The sequence below is a fragment of the Brachyistius frenatus genome, unplaced genomic scaffold, assembly GCF_029030835.1.
Source record: "Brachyistius frenatus isolate BFR_SWC_R1_liver_20210118 unplaced genomic scaffold, ASM2903083v1 Contig_15, whole genome shotgun sequence".
Taxonomy (NCBI): domain Eukaryota; kingdom Metazoa; phylum Chordata; class Actinopteri; family Embiotocidae; genus Brachyistius; species Brachyistius frenatus.
Window position 1 is genome coordinate 6,035,582 of NW_027210614.1, and position 20,642 is coordinate 6,056,223.

The following is a 20,642-nucleotide window of genomic DNA, read 5'->3' on the forward strand; positions in this document are numbered from 1 at the left end:
TGTGTGGTAAATAATCATTTTGTGGTTGTCTGTGTCGGTGGATTGACATAATAATGCTTGTCTTGAAGCTTCTGCGTTCCTGAACCTTTTTAGTGTATTGCTAGAACATCTGTCATACTTGAAGCACTTCTGAGTCTAATCCTTCATGTCTTAATGATGCGTTTTTGGCTAATGTTATTAGCAGTAAAGAATAGCCACAGTACAGCACAAGTACAATATCCATGACCATAGAAGGTCATAGATTCGATGACAAATGCAGCTATAGTCCAAGCAGTAACTATATCCACAGCCACAGCCTCAACCTGTACAGACATGTAGAAGACATAGTTATATCGTGTCAAAGTTGGGCCTTTGGAAAGCAATAATGAGCAAAAAAAATAAAAAAATGAATCACTTAAAATATCACATTATGTCTTTTTTCTGAAGTAGATCCAAAGCATTTTCATGAAATGATAGTGTATTATTACTGAACTGGACCAACACATCAATGCAAATGCAAAATAATTACTCGGCGCAAGAGACAGCAAACGTATTGCAAAGGCACAAAAACAATTTGCATTGTGATCCCTTGGGTGCGTCATACAAGTCCAAAAAGTATCCGTCATTTAACCTAATTTGCAACAACAAATCAGGTATGCAATCATTGGACATTATAAAGGGATAATTACATTTTGAGATGATCGAAATTTGTGTACCGATATTTACATAATGTTTTATGTCATCACATCACGCTCGTGTTGTGCATGTTGTTGTTGTTGGTGCATACAATAAAAATAGTATTGCCATCTGCTTATCAAAATATTCCTTTATATGACCACTAGTGGTCAAAAAGTGCATCACAATAGAAGAGTGCTGTGCTAAATTAGATGCAGGTACGTAAATAAGTGTGTGTGTGTGTGTGTGTGTGTGTGTGTGTGTGTGTGTGTGTGTGTGTGTGTGTGTGTGTGTGTGTGTGTGTGTGTGTGTGTGTGTGTGTGTGTGTGTGTGTGTGTGTGTGTGTGTGTGTGCACATATAGCTATTCCTTATCATCTAACTGCATTTCTGATGGAATCCTAAACGTTTCCTCCGTTTACTATAAGGCTGCTGTTAGATGTTGTTTAAGAAAATGATAAAGAAAGTGGTGCCTGTCTTCAGCCCTGTCCTGTCATACTGCTGTCACTCAGAGTTCATCAGACCTCAGATTTCCCCCCCTTTCTGTCTCTCTATCTCAACTTCCATCTGTCTGTATGTCTCTACCTCTGTTTACTGTCTCTCTCTCTCTCTCTCTCTCTCTCTCTCCTCTCACTCTGTGGTAATTAGTGCATTAGTCCTATCATTGGCATCACCCCCAGCTACAGCAGCAGCCAGCAGAGCTTCTTGTCACAGCTCACAGGGCCAGTGGAGTGGACAGCTCAACCCTGGTACTCATCATCTTCATACCGTGCCGAGCCGGCCTCCCCCCAGCCACATCATCTTGCTATGTTATCCAGCCATGCTTCTAATTATTTTCAAACCCTAGCCATAGCCCTCTCACCCAGCCTCTGCCACATTACCTAGCCCTGCTCGTAATCATCACACTAAGCCTTGTTTCATCTTCTCTACACAGCCTGAAGCCTCGTCATTAACATGGCCCAGTTTTTTTTTCCTATTTCCAGACCCTGGCTCTTTGGCTTGACCATCACAGCTCTTGGCAGTATGTGCACAGCGTCCCCAGTCCAAACCAAGCACTAGAAATAGCCCTTGACCCCTGGACCTTTATTTACCTTAGCCATCTGGGTCACAGTGAGAAAGTCTGTCAGTGTAAATGTGGTCCAGCCTATCAGGACACACACACATCCACACATAATCGCATAGATGCCAGTCCTCACCTCTCCAGGATCTTAGTGCCCTGTCTTAGGCCATCAGGTGCTGTGTAAAGGTTGCCCCTTTTCTGGCTCATATGCGCCCTCACTCTCACTGCCCACGTTCCCCGTTTAAGATTAACTTCATACACTGATCAGTCATAACCTTAAAACCCATGGTGAGTGGAGTGAATAACTCTGACTACTCTGTTAGAATTGCATTTGTCAAGAAGTGGGATGTATTAGCAGCAAGTAAACACTCAGCTGTTGAAGTTGACGTGTTGGAATCAGGAAAAGTGAGCAAACATGAAGATCTAAGCAACTTTGACAAAAGCCAATCTGTGATGGCTAGGTCCCTGGATCAGAGCAAGAAAGCACAACCCATGAACTGGCAACAGGAAACCAAATCGATGCGGACACTAAGCGAAGGCCAGCCCATGCAGTTTAATCCCACAAAAGAGCAATTGTAGGACATGAAAATTCAGCTACAGAATGGACAACACTCACAACCAGACATTATCCGGGTAATGGATCAGACATATTGAAACATGGTGAACACAGGTTGAATAGAGATCATCAAATACATGTATCAAAACACAGGAAAACTTTTGTTTTTGGTATTATAGGCTCCAGGGACCAGTCCAGTGAAAGGTTGACACTAGAGTTCTCTGTAGCTCAAACCACGAGTGTTCAATCAGTCATTTTCTACATCATCCTTTAGTTGTTTTATACCATATTGAATGGCGAAGAGAAGTGTACAACAGGCTAAGTCTCATGAGTAAACTAAACTTCTTGAATTTGGAAAGTTTCGTACAGCCAATACCGGACCGTACGATGGAATACTACGAAGAATTTGTAGCTTTTGCACCAGCTAAATGCACCAGCAATGACTAATTTCAAATGCAGATATGGGAAAGCCCTCTCTGTTCATGCTAATTTTGTGGTTGTGTTATTAGCCATGTCACCAGCGGTTCTGCCTATAACCACAGAGGATAGCTAATTAGGAGGCTACGTGCTAATCAAGTACACTACAGTGAGTGGTCACGTCTGTGTCTGTCTGTGCTCGAAGCCTTTCCTTCCCTTCGCATTAGACTGACGTCCATCACAACTTTCAAAAGCCAGTATCTGATCAGAACCAACACACACCACAACACACCAGTATCCTCCTTTCCTCTTGCACGTACACGTATACAACCACAAACATACACATAAATATGTGCATACACACAAAGTATTGCTGATAGCCTACAGACACATTCACTTTCATTTCGCTCCAGTCATGTTTTTGTTTCTTTCTCTGGCCACAAACACACACACACACCCTTCTTTTCCCCAAAGAGACAACTTCATAGCCTCCTCACAGCTACTCTTAGATGGCTTTATTCTTGTTCTGTATAAGACTTCAGGATAGACGGGAAAGGAAAAGTCTGTCTGCGTACACACACACATGGCGGCTCCCTCTACATGGCCTCAGTCGTAATGTATCACCGCAATGGATACAACTGATGTATGAAGGATCTTTTTAATGGGAACTGCATTCATTAGCAATTAATACGGAAACTGAACTAGGTTAGAAAATGAAATCACGGGCAGGGGCAGCATGCACAAACTCACGTGTCTACCTTTCCTGTGTGTCTGTATGTATATATATTCCCTGTGTATCATGTCCACCCATCTATCCAGCCTTGCTACATTAGTGTCTGTATTACTGTGGTGAGAAATAAGGAATGCTAATTCTCCATAACTATTTTACAGCGTGTGTAAAACTCTGCAGCCCCTTCATTTGCACAGCCGTAAAACATTCCCCCTGCCATACTCCTTCCTACTCAGGACCTCAGCTTTATCAATTAACCCAACACTTTGCTTCCATTACGGTGGCATTTTGCACCATGAGGCCTGCATACAGAGTAACAATGAGGGCCAAGTGTGCAAAGCATGTTATTAAATGGACAGTTTCAATTAAATCATTAGCAGTCATATTTTGGTGTGACTTAAGAGAATGAATGACATTAGGCTGTTATTTATGTTCAAAGCTATTGGACCCGACTTGACCAGATTAACTCTGGTCACCTCTGGCCAATTTTTTTTTACTTAATTGTATGAATTTGTGTCAAGCTCCTTTTTAAACTAATAAATAAAAAATGTTGGCAATTTATCATGGAAATATTCTCAATTTCGGCCTTCGTTGAGTGACAGAAGTAGTAGGCTTAGATTTATTTTAGTTCTGAACATAACCGGTGCGTCTAAGTCAAGGCTTTTTCACAACAAGTTTGGAACAGCCTGTAAACTAGAGGATAAAAACCTGTATTATGTTTACACACGTGAACCTGTCAAAAAAATATTTTTAAGTGATAGTCAAGTAATCATTTAGTGTTACATTAATGGACATTAGATGGCATTAACTAACAGAAAAGTAAAATCTCTCATTCCAAGAAATTTTACAATCCTTAAATCATAGCGTTAGCTCAGTGAGAGTCAAGGATTATAATTCAGCAGAAAATTAGGTATTTTTTTATGTACCGTATACATGACGATTATTTTGATATTCGTCTTTACAGAAAGTTGTTTTCATTGCATCCCATGACACACCCAACAAGACAACACAACCACTGGCACAGTAAAATGCAGCGGCAGCATTAACATGAAAATAAAAGCTATCTTCAGTTTAAAATTCTATGTCATCATAGTTATTCTGAGGTGAAATCAAGATGGGAGACTGTTTTCAGGTCTATGTAGATGGTTTTCTCTCCATGTGTACATGGATGTAAGAGAAAGCAGGCAGACAAGCTGGATAGGGATGTCTCTACTTTAATGGACTGCCTGTCCCTGCACAGATATGCTCCACTGAACCATACAGTATGTAGTGTGGTATAATCACTGTCTATCTCTTTCTCCTGCCATCACTCCTTCTTTGCCTTGCTGTCTTGTTTATTTTTCACACTTGTTGTCTTTTTCTCCTTCTTCTTGATCTGCAGTACCTACCAGCAACTTTTTTTCTAGCTGAGTGCACAGTGTACACACACACACACACACACACACACACACACACACACACACACACACACACACACACACACACACACACACACACACACACACACACACACACACACACACACAGCGGAGGAACATGACAGGCCTCTCATACAATAGTGTGTTGGTGATAGAAGTCAACCCTGGCTGTGAAATGCAAATGCAATGTGATGGAGCTACAGTGTAGATGGACACCGAGGATACAACAGACATACATTTTGTAGACTTACATGAGTGTTTTGCTGTCATATCTATCTATCTATCTATCTATCTATCTATCTATCTATCTATCTATCTATCTATCTATCTATCTATCTATCTATCTATCTATCTATCTATCTATCTATCTATCTATCTATCTATCTATCTATCTATCTATCTATCTATCTATATATCTATCTATCTATCTATCTAGATCTACCGTTCTACGTCTTTTGGTGTTACACGGCTTTTTCCAGCGTATGTTTGTATTTTGTATACTTGGTTTTGTACCTTGTAAGCAGCTTGATATATATGTGAAAGCCATACCTTTATCTATGCTATAACATGGTTCATATATGCGCATACATGTGAGTAGGTCTTATTACAGGCTCATATGTCCACTATCCAACATTGAAGTGTGTGTGTGTGTGTGTGTGTGTGTGTGTGTGTGTGTGTGTGTGTGTGTGTGTGTGTGTGTGTGTGTGTGTGTGTGTGTGTGTGTGTGTGTGTGTGTGTGTGTGTGTGTGTGTGTGTGTGTGTGTGTGTGTGTGTGTGTGTGTCGGTGGGACCTGGAAGGGGAAGCAATCACAAACACTTAAACCTGCAAATGGCCTTGATGTCCTGTGCAAAGCAGCCTGTGTTGACTGATGAGCCTGTTAACCCTGGCTGAAACAACTCCAGCACAGGGGATTAGACAGCAATGCTGGTCCCGGCTGTTCGTGGCCGATTTTGCATGGGAATTGTGCATATTTAATCTAAGGTGTGCCGAGGTGCAAAGACAAGCCTCCCTCTTCTCCGTTTCTCATTATAGATGTGTAATAGCACCCCGAGGCTGGGGGGCCTTAATTCACCAGCCCCAGCCCCGGCCCCAGTCTTAATCTTACCCTCAGCCTCAGCCCCCACCTTCCCCCAGTGCCTGCTCTCAAACCAAATCAAAGTTGTAGTCACAGACCTCTTCCCAGGCATTGTCTCTCATAGCCCTTTCCTACTGAGGTGCCCCTATACTTGTCCTATGGTCAAACAACGTTTGTAACACACTTCAAATGTTATAATCGACGATAGAAAATAGACACAATTCTGTTACTTTTCATGAATGCCAACTTGAATGAATGAATTCCTTTGGAAAGGACCAAAATTCTAGCTTTTTGCCCTGCAACAAACTTCTTTGTTTAAAACATATCCCAGCGTTTAGCCTAAGCTTGGATTTTCTCTAAGTCCGAGGTCGTTTTACTCTTCTAAAGTGCAACTTGAGAAAACTCAAAACTCTGCTCTATCCCACACCTCTAACACTGTGTCTACACAGAAAGTGTAGTGTGAGCAGCATGTTTAGCAGAGCAGCAGCTGCTCCGAGTTCTCTGTCTGTGTGTCACACAGGGGGTGTTCAGATACAGCAAAGGTAGCATAGATCACCCATGTTTTAGAAGTGCTTAGGGCCCAATACACAGTGACAGCAGTTGTGCGCATAAAACGGAGAAAAACAGACTTGAAGAAATACACTTTGGGTCACGGCTGCTGCTTATAAGGCGTGTGACAAGCTAACTGTTATATTGTTGATTTTGACAGCTGTATTGATTAACATAGAAGCCTATTGTTCTGTCAGACACACATGACAAGGACAAGTCAAAAATATTTCTGAAATGCTTTCTGTCTAACTGTGGCCTGATTTCTCTTAGAGGTCTCTTAGAGGACTGAGTTAGTGGCACGGAGACAATGAAATTTGACTCAAGAAGACAAGTTAGAGTATTAGATTAGTGAGCTTGAAGAATTGTCAGATACCAAAACACTTCACAATGTTTTGTAATACCCCCACACAGGATTTACAGCTCCTGAAAGTTGTCATGGCAGCAACTATCTTATATTTTGTTATATAACAGTCAAAATATGGCTTTGGAGGATGATGGATAAAATGCTTGAAGGCAGCTGTTTTGACTTGTAATTGAACCACTGTGCCGTGAAAAGGTGAGGCTGATAAAGCCGTTAAGTCGTGGTAATTGACTCACATGATCGCTGTATTTTTTTATGATAATCCTTCCAGGATGAGACTGTTTTACCGATCATTAATAACATTTCGTCACCATGTTCAGACATTCCAACTCTTGCCACTGTTTCCGGTAGCTACGTTCCCGTGAGGAGTTGATGCTGCTTTTTTGTTTAAATGGTTTGTCTTTGTTTCTTTCTGCTGCATTAGTTGTGAATTCTGCATTTGTTCCCTGATTAATGCAATTGAGTGTCAATGACAAGAGCTCTCTGAAGCATCTATCTATCTAATCCCATCTATCATTCTCTCTCTCTCCGTCCTCTCATCCCCCTCTAATCCAGCCAACATTTCTCTCTGCAGGACAGAACAATTAATGCGTCTTCTCATTTAGTCACTGTCTCTCACCCGTTTTCTTTTTTCCCTTTTTCTTCACATTCCACTCACATGCATCATATTACTAACTTATGAGAGAAAAATATGTGTCGAGTGAGTGTTGGTATTTGTGTGTGTAAATGTAAGAGGGACCTCATGCTGTGTGTGTAATTTCTTGTTTGTACATGTTTCCAAACATCTTAGGCCACTGCAGAGCAGGGGATAGATATAGAGAGGGACAGAGAGGTTGAATAAGACAAGAAAAGATTGAGAGAAGGGGGAATGGAAAAACAGGATGATAACAAAAGCGGCTCAGATTTCACAGACGCATATTTCATCAATCATGTGAATAAGTCGTGGTGATTATGCATGGCGGTGGCAGGCCGAGGGGGGGCTGATTACCATACACCATAAAGGCTGCTTTCTTATCTCACACACACTGATTAGTTTCTGTCTGCAGATAGCCTCTCACTCTTCGCTCTTTCTCTCACACACACACACACACACACACACACACACACACACACACACACACACACACACACACACACACACACACACACACACACACACACACACACACACACACACACACACAGAGCAACACTCACAGAGTGTGTCTATCTCTACCATGCACATACATGCGTGCACATGCAAACACAAGCTTGCTTACTTACACACACACACACACACACACACACACACACACACACACACACACACACACACACACACACACACACACACACACACACACACACACACACACACACTTATTGCTGCTAGAATCCCAGTTAAATGGAATTTACCTGGTGGCATGAGGTCAACCCCAGGTGCCAGATGAGAAAAGTTACCTGAGCCTGTCTTTGCTAACTGTTTTTTCTTAATCAAGGACTGGAATAATCTTCCAGAGAACTGTGGTAAAATGACTGGAAATGTACTAAACACTTTCCTAAAACATTGTATGCTAGAGGTGGATTGGAGTTCCTAATGGCACAAATGTTTTGATGTGCCACCACAAGGCTGTGAAAAACAGGAACAAATAGTGGCTCCTTTTTTTCAGGCAGCTGTGTGAAAACTGTGAAGGTACACAGTAATATGTAACTTTCACACACAAAAATGTCAAAAACCGTCAAGACCTATGTTCCAGTATATTTTGTTGAGTTGTGCACTTGCATTATCGCAAATGGTTCCAACAACGTTTATACCTTGAAAACTCTGTCTATTAATCAAGGTAATGATACTTTCTTAAAACTTTTGGGGAAAGGGAAGAAAGACCGGACAATACATCATAGAGTCAAAAAGAAACTGGGCCAACTACTTAACGTTAACTAGCCACTCTATTGTACTATTGTTTATATTACTCACTCATGGTTGAGCGTGATCATTCACTGCAGTTTTCTGCATGTTTAGTCAAAATAAAGACAGCAGCTCCCATCATCCTGTGCTACTTCACAAGGTCAACAAACTCCTTTATTCTTTTCAATATTGTTTTGATTGATACTGTTTAGGTACTGTAGGTCATTTTTCTGGGACAGTGGCCTTTGCATGATGCAGAACAACTGCGAGCAAGCAAGACGGGAGGAGGATGGGGAGGTGAAGCTGGAGCAAAATTAGCTACGTATGAAAGGCCTCGCTTTGTGTCTCAACTAGAGAATTAGAAATGACTCTTTTCTCTTGCACTTCTCCCCCCCCCCCCCTCCCTCACTCTGATATATAATGTAAACTCATTTGGTAACCAGGCTGGAGCTGTGTTGCGCTGTCTGAGTGCCTGCATGTGAGAAGTGCGCCTGGGACGCATTAGGGCCTCCTGACAGGGGCCTGGGTGAAATAAGTGAAATTAATGGAGCTCCTTTCATGTCGGACAAGGCCGCGGCACCCCTTTCACGCCGCATACAGTCACAGAAAAGTCAATACTTTTTTATTACTCCTCGCTTGCCCTACATTCCCCGCTACAAGTGCTCTGCCCGCTAATTGGTTTCAGTTTGCAGAAAAAGAGAGAGAGAAATGGGAGAGAAAGAATGGGAGAGGACTCCATCCCAAAGAACACTGAAGCAAATAAATCAATCTCATATTTTTCTCCCTGCTGTCTTTTTTCATAGAGTAACATCATGGCAGAGAGAGGGAGACATGAGAGAGAGAAATAGAGGAGAGAGGGAGAGGGTAAATGGTTGGTTAGAGCATGCTTGGTCCCCAGGGAGCATAATGATATCTGGGAGCCTGTTAATGGAGACGAGTGGTTAAAGTGGTCTGGGGCCCTGGCCAGGTCACCCCTGGGGGTTTCTAACCAGCAACTCTACCTCAGCTGACTGCGTGCGCTTTGGGCTCAGAGGTACAATGGAGCATCCCCCCAAAATACAATTTCAGGCAAATGCTTTGATAGATTTGCAGAAAATTAGATTCAACTCAACTATGTGTGTGTGCAGATGTGTAGAGATGACAGAGTAAGTTTCAAAATGCATCAAGGACTCTAGTAATTATTCGCATGGTGCGTTTCTCAAGCCTTGCTGTCCAGTATGTTATCTGGTTTGTAGAATAACGACAAATGTTGTCAGTATATGTTGTTATCTTTTATTATGTTATCTGGTGCTGAATAATTACCACAGTGTATTTTTCAAAATAAATATTTTCCAGCAGCAATTCAAAATGATAAACTTGCACTTACACCATGAAGGATTTTGAATTTGACTACTGCAGGAACTGTCAGGGCAAGTCAAATTCTGTTTATATAGCTCAGTATCACAAATCACAAATTTGTCTGAAGGACTTGACAATCTGTTCATCTGTACAATATCCTCTGTCCTTCTGTCTGAACCTCAACTCAGGTGAGAAACAACTCCCCCAAAAACCTAACCCTAAATGGTATAACTGTGCATGCTTGCAGTTCTGAGTAGGTCTGCAAGTACATGTGTGTGTGTGTGTGTGTGTGTGTGTGTGTGTGCTGATGTATATATGTGTCCTGTCTGCCAGTATGCTGTTCACTGTTCTGCTAAGCTTAAGTGGCAGTGGGGTTAGCCTCTTTCAGAAACAGCACAGCCACAAATTGATGTGACACTTTGAACCCCACACACACACACACACACACACATGCACGTGCACGCGCACACCCATACACCCACACCAATCAGCCTCCAGTTAAAGGGAGGTTCCACCAGTCTCATTTTCTTTCTGCGTCCCAGCTTTTACAGCTCTGGAGTGCAGGCCAGGGCAGGTTTGGGGGGCTACAGCATTTGTGTGTGTGTGTGTGTGTGTGTGTGTGTGTGTGTGTGTGTGTGTGTGTGTGTGTGTGTGTGTGTGTGTGTGTGTGTGTGTGTGTGTGTGTGTGTGTGTGTGTGTGTGTGTGTGTGTGTGTGTGTGTGTGTGTGTGTGTGTGTGTGCAAATGTGTATGTATGTGAAGGAGCTGTCACACGAGGCTGGCATCACCATCCAGTTTGCCATCTCTTTCTCAGTTTGACAAGTCCCTGTTTCCTACCCTGTGGCCATCACACACGCATATTGAAATGCACACACACACACACACACACACACACACACACACACACACACACACACACACACACACACACACACACACACACACACACACACACACACACACACACACACACACACACACACACACACACACACACACCGTCTCCCTCTCACTTGTCTGTCACACACACATATGACGTGTGAATGTACCAATCACAAATTAGCATGTATTGTTTGAACATATAGAACGGGTTGTACACAACCCGTTAGAGATGCACAGACAACCACATGCTGCATATGATACAGTGAATGTGTTTGACAAAGCATGCAACACGCTCTGAAAAGGGTAACAGTAACACATCATATCACATCACATCGTTGTTACAGAAAAATAGAGCTTTCATCTTAAATTTAAACTGGAATGTGCTTTATTTCTTGTGTGCCTGAGCTTCCATTTGTGTGGCATCACTGCGTGATGGTCGTCATGTTTATGTGTGTGTGTGTGTGTGTGTGTGTGTGTGTGTGTGTGTGTGTGTGTGTGTGTGTGTGTGTGTGTGTGTGTGTGTGTGTGTGTGTGTGTGTGTGTGTGTGTGTGTGTGTGTCTGAGATCTTCTCTGCAGTTGTTGGCGTGAGATCACGGAGGGGTTCTGTTTGTTACAAGGACAGGCTTGTCCCTACCTCCAGGCGTCAGCATTATGATGATTGTCATGGCGATGGAGTGTGAGTGACAGGCGGGATCACATGTAGTAGCCGGGGAGCAGGAAGCCCGAACCGCCCCAGTCCCTGACATTAGTTTGTCCTTCATCAAAACTTCACACTCGTTTATAACTACTCACTCACTCTGTTGCAAAATCTTTCTTGTTTACATCTTTTTTTTTTTTTTTTTACCATCTGTCTCTCTCATGTGCTCATCTCTTTTCCTCTCTTTTACTTCTACTTCTCCAGCTCTTTCTCTCGCGCACATTTCATGCAATGGCCATCTTTTTTTCCTCCTCTCTCTCTTTCACACATTTACCTCTTCGTCGCTCTCATGTTGTCTTCTTCCAGTGCCAAATTAAAGAAAAATATTTTTGTAGGCTTTTCTGTACACCACACAACTTTCTAGGTAATGTAGCGCGAGGTTAAAAGGGGAAATATACATGCACACACACACACACACACACACACACACACACACACACACACATGCACAGTGCATTTCCTGAGCAACTTGACCGGTCTCAAAGCCACCTATGGAACAGCAAGGTATGTTTGTACGTTTGTGTGTGTGCATGCAAGCATTTGTACTCATGTTAGTTTGCCTGTGTTTTTTCGTTAAAATGTATGTGTTGATGCAAGCTTATACCTGTGTGTGTGTGTGTGTGTGTGTGTGTGTGTGTGTGTGTGTGTGTGTGTGTGTGTGTGTGTGTGTGTGTGTGTGTGTGTGTGTGTGTGTGTGTGTGTGTGTGTGTGTGTGTGTGTGCGTGCGTGCGTGCGTGCGTGTGTGTGTGTGTGTGTGTGTGTGCACATGAATGCATGTGTATGTGTGAGTTTTGGTGAGAGAACTAGAGCTTTTTGTGCATCGCAGCAGAAAAGGAGGTCAGGGTTTGCACGGAGACTCGGGCATTCATCATTAGCCTGCTGCCGCTGCCGGTAATGTTGCCTGTTACAGCCGTGATTAAGAGCCCCGCTTAGTTCCAGCAGCCGGTGCAGACGCACAAACACAAACGCACGTGTGTGGTAACAGCTACTGCTCCGGTGCGCCGCAGTTTTACAGAAAACTCTCTTTTATGCTGTCGCCCAGTTCAGCTTGCGATCATGTGAGTGTGTGTGTTTGTTGTTTGGGGACTGTGCTGTACATGGTCTCTAACTGCGAGGAGGCCTCAGGGCCTGATGAGAAACCTGTCACAGCCACTCATGAAAAGAGCAATTCACCGCTCTACACACGCTCGCTCCCTCTCTCTCACACACACACAGACATACGCACACATAAAGGGAAGTTTCACACAATCTTGGTGAGTGTATTTGTGAGTCACTGTGGATGGATGTACGCCTTCATCCCCATTTATGAGAGCCAGGAAACAGTCGTAGCAGCCTTACAATACCATTCATCAGCCTATATTTACGGGATGTCATTTTTCATTTTGTTTTTGTTCAAAGGTATGTGAAGAAAGGCTTCTTAAAAACTCTTCGCCCTGCTGCCCCTAATTAAATACCATCATGTCACACCACAACACATCACATCCTGACAGGACTAACTGAAATCAACTAGTTAGATTCATGGCATGATTGGGTACAAACCCACAAAAAATTGTGTACAGTCTGATTTCCTGATGAAAAGGTCAATCCCTCATTTTTCTTGAGATTGGGATTTGTTTAAACATTTGAAGTTGTGCTGGATTTCATCTTTTTGCCTGATTAACTTTAATGTAATCAATGCTAAAAAGAAATAAAATAAAAGATGTAATGTCTCTTTTTCTGTCTTTCCTCCAGCCATTCAAGACAGTGTATTCCACCTACAACATATTTCACAGCTTGGCTTGTCTGCACTCCATGTCATGTAGCCTTAAATGATTCACCTAAAGAGAAGTACAAATAAAGAAATATTGTTCATTGCATTTATTGTATTGTGTTTATCATAGCGATTTTCTTCTATTGAGTCTTTAAGTTTAAGTTAGGGTTCACTTTTTTAACCTTACTTTTTAAAGAAAACGCAACTTACACTGTTTTCTACCAAACGTATCATTCGTATTGTCCCAAATGTGCGTGAATTAGAGTCACCTAGTGGGAAAGTGTGACGCAAGAAGGTCTGATCTAGTGACCCTTTCTAAGCAACAACAAGTGTGCCTGTGGGCAGTGATAGTGCCAGCAGAGAAAAAGTTTTCCAGTGCTATTTAACAAAAAGGTAGAATATAATGTCTAATGTTCTCAAAACACACGGCGGCATCTTCAAATTTCTGGTTTTGTCTGACCAACAGTCAAAATCCAAATATATTTCGGTTAATATCACAGACAAGTAAGAAAACCATAAAATATTCACATTTGAAAAACTGGAATCAGTGAATTGTTGCCATTTTGGTTCAAAACAATTATTTGATCACTTGCTGCAAAATGTATTTCAAGTTTATTGCCATTGTTCCAGCTTTAAAATATATCTTAAAAATTGTCTTCCATGATCGCACGTCATCTTTTTTTTAATCTGAAACTTTTTCAAAGACTATCGCACCTTATTTAAAATTTGAGTCTAAATTATTTAGTCTAGCACTGAACTTTGTCTGGAAGTGAAGACTTTACGACAACCCTTCCTTTGCCCTCAGGCAGAACGTCCTCACCTTCACTTTCTGTCTCATGACACTCAAGACATGACACTAAAGTTTTATCATTAAGTCTAGTTGTTAAGTCTCTAACACAAACTTCCCATTGTTCCTAATGCTCTATCGTCACGGTTCCCTCAACCTGTTTTTCCTTTCTTTCCTTTCTGTCTCCCTGCTCTTCCTCTCCTTCATGTTGCTGGCATTCCCCCGGGCCTGTGCTGTAAGGCGTGGAAGAGGAGCAGAGACAGAGCATTTAGTAATGGCTTCTTAATGGGCTTGTCGACAGCCACATTAGAGCGCACAGGCAGCGGGCGAGGCCGGGCAACGATATGCCAAGCCAGATGCCATGCCAGCTGTGGCACTCCGCTCTCTCACTCACGCTCTCATTTGTAATCACATTTCTCATACGGATGGACGCCATGTGCGTAAAGGAGAGAGCGCAGACAGGCACGTCTCCTCCCAGTTCCTGCCAGTGTATTCTTTTCATCCGCTGGCGTTTATCACAAATTGGAAATAGCTTTGTACTCACGAGTTTATTTGTTGAGGTCTGAAAAAATAGCTGTGACATTAAAAGAAGAGGTTACAGATGGCAAGAAAAATAGGAAATATGAGGAACATACAGGTTTTTACAGGTACTTGTTTCAGGAGACAAAAACTAAAGAACATTTTATAGTTGTTCCAAAAACTGTTTATCATCAGTGTTATTGGGTCAACGTCCTGGTTTGACCTACTTACTGAAGCCATTTAAGTACAGAGATATTTTGTTCATTACTGGTTGGTATATCAGCGTGTTCTAGTAAATCTGTGATAAGTTATTGGCCATAGGTGTGTGAGAGGTTATTGCCAATGATGTGTGTAACATTGCTTGTGCTTTTTGCCCTATCTGACTTTGTAATCACACTTGATGAGCACAATATTATCATCATGGATTAAAATGAGGCCAATGAAAAACTAATATTGCAGTCATCTTGAACTCTCCTGTAAGGGTTGATTCTCAGATTTAATATCTGTTCAGTGAGGTACTCAGGTGTCCACGGAGGAGATGGAAGGAACACATTAGAGACAGAAATGTAAGGATGAAAGAGAAGGGACTGTGGAAGGATGCATGGATACAAGTTTAACTATTGCATGAAAATCAGAGCACTGCAGGAATGAAAGAAGGAAGGATTTGATAAAGGGAGGAAAAGGGGATGGCAGAGAGAGGGAGGAGTGATTAAATAAATGAATGGATGGATGGATGATTGAATCAATTCATGAATGTTAATATGCTAAAGTGTAACCAGGGACTGGAATGTCATTGCCAAAGGTCTTATAGGTCTCCAGTAGGGGGAGCCATGTGGCAGTGACTCCAGTCTGTGTCAAAGACCTTTATCAGTGTGTGTGTGTGTGTGTGTGTGTGTGTGTGTGTGTGTGTGTGTGTGTGTGTGTGCGTGCGTGCGTGCGTGCGCGCGCGCTGCTAAAGAATGAACAGTCAGAAGGTGGTTCTTTGTTTCCTCATCTGATCTGATCTCATTGCTCCCAAACCAAATTTTCCAAAGTCAGCGATGATCAAGTGTGATGAGGATGCAAAGAGAAGAAGTGTGTGTGTGTGTGTGTGTGTGTGTGTGTGTGTGTGTGTGTGTGTGTGTGTGTGTGTGTGTGTGTGTGTGTGTGTGTGTGTGTGTGTGTGTGTGTGTGTGTGTGTGTGTGTTTTGTGCTTCAGTGCATATCATGTGTGTGTGTTTATGTATTGGCAGCTGATAGTGTTTTAGGAGCTGAACCCTATATACAGACTAGCAACCCCGTGTGCTGTATCGACAGCTGCCAATTGTCACTCCAGTGACTGACAGTTCTGTATTGATGAACAGGATCTGCTGACAGAGAGATGGAGGACAAAACAAAAGGAAACAGAGCACCGTTGGTGGAGAGGGGCAGAGGAGACGGTTAAGAGAAGGAGAAAGGAGGACCGGTGAAATACGCTGGGAATGGGATTTTCTCAACTTTTTTAAGGTCATGGTAAGGAAAAGAGGGAAAGTTTCCAACCTGGTACACCTCAGTACACCTTTAGTTCTATCATGGGACAACATTCTCAACATTAAGCAGTCCATCAATGTAAATTCTCATTGGGATCAAGACCCCTGTTGCTACAAGAAACTTCCTCAACTCAAACCAACTGTCTGTCACATATACACATGACCACCAAAATGAAAACAGTCTCAGAAGAAATACAAGTTAGTACAGCTTGAACGTCTCTCAGAAGAATGGGTTTGTCTGATGCTGCAGCAGTAAGGTGCATAGTAATGGAAACCAGTAGCACAAGCAACCCCTTTCCAGGTCCAAAAATATGTGATTTTAGTCTGCCGCAGAAGACGAGCGGTGACTGCTGTTGTGAATTCAGTGGTGAATTAATTCCAACATACAAAATGAACAAAAATGAACTACAGGATCCTCTGAGTGATGCAGTGGACAGTTGTCCAGAGGCAGAGGAGCATAATAGTGGTACCAGAGTGTAGAGTGACCGTGACCTGAAGGTAGGAATGAGAGTTACACTAACTGTCCTGCAGGCCAGCACAGAGCAAATGCAATCTAGTGAAATTGAAGTAATTTGGTTGAGTATGATATTGTGACTTTTGTGAGCCACAAAATCAGGCATTGGGCACACAACAGGTATGAAAGTTGATCAAACTGTACTATTCATGTCTGGCTGGCTGATTGGCTGACTTTCTGTTTACTGATTGGCTTATTGGTGGACGGACTTTGATGAAGAGGGAAGCTCTGAAAATGGATTTTTGTTTCTCATTGTTTTGTAAGAGTAGTTTTGGACTGAGGTGCGATCATTGTGTGCTGATTGACCTTCGCAGCCCACACAGACACACCACACTAAAATATATTGTGTATATACACACATATACAGTACACAAACTTGTTTCTATGGGTCTGTGTGTCTGCGTGTGTGTTGCCTCACCTCAGGAAACTTGTGGCTAATTCCATTAGTGGGAGGAGAGAGTATGTAAATGAGGGGAGACAGCTGGTGGTGAGGGGAGGTTGATGGAGTGAGCCTGGGGGGGGGCACAGACACACAACCAAACACATAATCACACACACACACACACACCACTACTCTTTTCACACATGCGCAGACATGTATCGTCATAACAATATATATAATGTATATTCATTGGACCCTCACCAGATTGAAAGTTTTAAAGATCATTGCTACGGTTACATAGAAATGATATTTTTTTAGCAGGGTCGTGCCATTTTTGCTTTTATTATACAGTATATCACATGATCAGCAGCATCGAGGAAATGGGAGGTTTAGAAGGGATGTTGTCTACATGTGCACTTCTGTACTTTTGCACTTTGCAGCACTTGTTATGTCCACTCCTACTTTAGATTTCCCACCAACACTGTCGGTCAGCAGTTTGTATAATACTACTACCAGAAACAGATGGAGCTTGAAACATATAACCTCCCAAATTGTATTTTTATGATTCTTTTAACATAAAAAGAAAAAGTCTTGAATGAACATTATTGTCCAGTCGCTAAATCTTCGGTATTGGCTAATAGCACTACAGTATAAATGAAATTTTTATGGTAAGGTTAAGGCTCTCACAGTACAGTTTAATGTTCGGGAAACATTGTAGTGTTGGTTAAATCTGGCATGAAGTATAATTTACGATAAGTGTTTGCTGACATTAAACTGAAACCACAGTCTTTAAAGAACCTTAACCAGAGTGATTTTTGATGATTGAACATGATCATACACAGCACTTGTGTAAATGCCATTCACTTTCCTTTAACTTGGGTGCAAATTAACAAAATGCTTCCTTCATTTGGGGAAAAAAAACAAACATTGGCACTGAACATATTTCAAAACAAAATAATATTTGGGATTGGGGGAACTGTCCATAACACACACAAACAAACACAATGTGTGTAAGCTACATTTCCTCATAACGCCAGTGAATATGTTGAAAACTCACCATGTACACATGTGAAATCCTCAACATGTGTGTACATACATGTGTCTGTGTTGGGGCTGGGGACTGGTTGGGGTGGGTGGGGTGGGTGGGGGTGGTCAGAGGGTCCAGATGGTTGGAGAGATAGATGGAGACATAGATAAAGACAAAGAAAGAGGGAACAAAGGCAGATGTAGTGACTGTTTATCATTCAGGAGCTGCTCCCGATGGTCACTTCTCTGCTTACACACACACACACACACACACACACACACACACACACACACACACACACACACACACACACGGGTGTTGGTCATAATCCTATTTTGTAGCAGTGACCAAAGTGTGGGACTCTCATCACCTGTCACCTCATACACACACACACACACACACACACCTGTGCGCACGCACGCACACAATATAATCCTGTCAGTAACTGTGATGGAATTTGGAGAGGATTTAATTTTTATATTTCTAACGGCACGCTGTGAATCATGGGAGCAAAAAGTAAGGTCCTGGATATGCGTGTACAAACACAGACATACTTCTGTTTTCTATTTTTTGTGCAACATTTTTTTCATTTCACGTTGATCCTTTTTGACTGTTATTCTGCTGTTGCAGTGTATCTGTTTGGGGTCTCTTCAAAAGCCTGACTCACAGGTGACAACTTGCATATTCACTGCATCCATTAGTTTTCACAAAAATATTTCCTTTTCTCCCTCGTAGCAATTTTGCAGAATATTACAGTCAAATTAAAGTGAAAGCTGCCTACATGTGCTACTGGAAATGGCTGTGGGGAAATGGCTGCAGATGGGAGCCATGAGGGTAAAGGCGACTAAATGGTGCTGAATGTTTAATAGATATACATTAAACTGTCCTAAAGCGCAGGAGCAGCATGTTCAAACTGTAATTGGGTGGTTTTGCTCTTTAAAGGGAGGTATTGTTGGCTGAATGTGCTTGATTGACAGGAAATGAGAGAGGAGGCTGGGAAGTCTATCATATTGCTAATGTGATAGGTAATGCCCCGAGGACAAACACACACACACACACACACACACACACACACACACACACACACACACACACACACACACACACACACACACACACACACACACACAACGGAGTGACTCCCTTTCTATCTGTCTCTCTATACACTCCTACACACACCTCTGTTTCTCCATCTCCGTCAGTCTCAATCTCCTTCCCACACACACATGAACAGTTTGTCGGTTTTTGTTCTCACACACACCTACAGTATATAAGCACACCGAGTGTTTGGCTGCTAGGCGTTCTACTGTAGGTTAATAATGAGAGGAGAGGTGTGTGACCCTGTCAGAAGTGTGAGAAACTGACCCAAAGAAATCAGACAGGGGCCGAGACCCCCCAACCCTAAGGGCATTAAAGTGTGTGTATGTGTGTGTGTGTGTGTGTGTGTGTGTGTGTGTGTGTGTGTGTGTGTGTGTGTGTGTGTGTGTGTGTGTGTGTGTGTGTGTGTGTGTGTGTGTGTGTGTGTGTGTGTGTCCATCCCTGTCTCACGGATGACATATGTGGGGTCATTTACATACTCCTACCTTTCTACTGGATATGAGGCATCACACACACATACCCACACACATATACATGGAGGGGTGGATTGGCCTGGTGTGATGTCCCTGTCAAATGTCAGGATGCAGATGGGATGGGATGGAGGGGGGTAGGTCACGTCTGTCTCTCTTTCCCATCTTCTCTCTAACACACACACACACACACACACACACACACACACACACACACACACACACACACACACACACACACACACACACACACACACACACACTTACTTGTCTTGCCCCCCAATAGCGCTCAGTTACTAAGAGAGTTGTCAGCACGTCTGTGTGAAGCCTCAACTGTTTGACATCTGCCAGAACATGCACACACACGAATATATCCCCACACCACCTCATTTCAGAACAACAGAGCATCTCCCAGTGATCAACATTTAGACACAGTCATCACTTACTGGTCCCAGCTGCCAACACACACACACACACACACACACACACACACACACACACACACACACACACACACACACACACACACACACACACACACACACACACACACACACACACACACACACACACACACACTGGGACACACAGCTATACTTCCCTTTCCTTTATTTCTTTACCAGCTTGTCTCAAGCATGTGGTTCACTCTCTCTAATCACCCCACTCACACGCTTCCTCCTGATGAGTGTGTGTGTGTGTGTGTGTGTGTGTGTGTGTGTGTGTGTGTGTGTGTGTGTGTGTGTGTGTGTGTGTGTGTGTGTGTGTGTGTGTGTGTGTGTGTGTGTGTGTTAAGATATTTGTTTTCTCAGCTCTCCATACTTACACTCAGAGTGATAGAGAGACAAGCCTCCATTTGTCCCACTTTCATACAAGATAATGAAGCTGTCATTCTCAGACAACTTCATTGGATTGGTACAGGAGCACAGACTGCTGCTCAGGGACACACACACACACACATACACACAC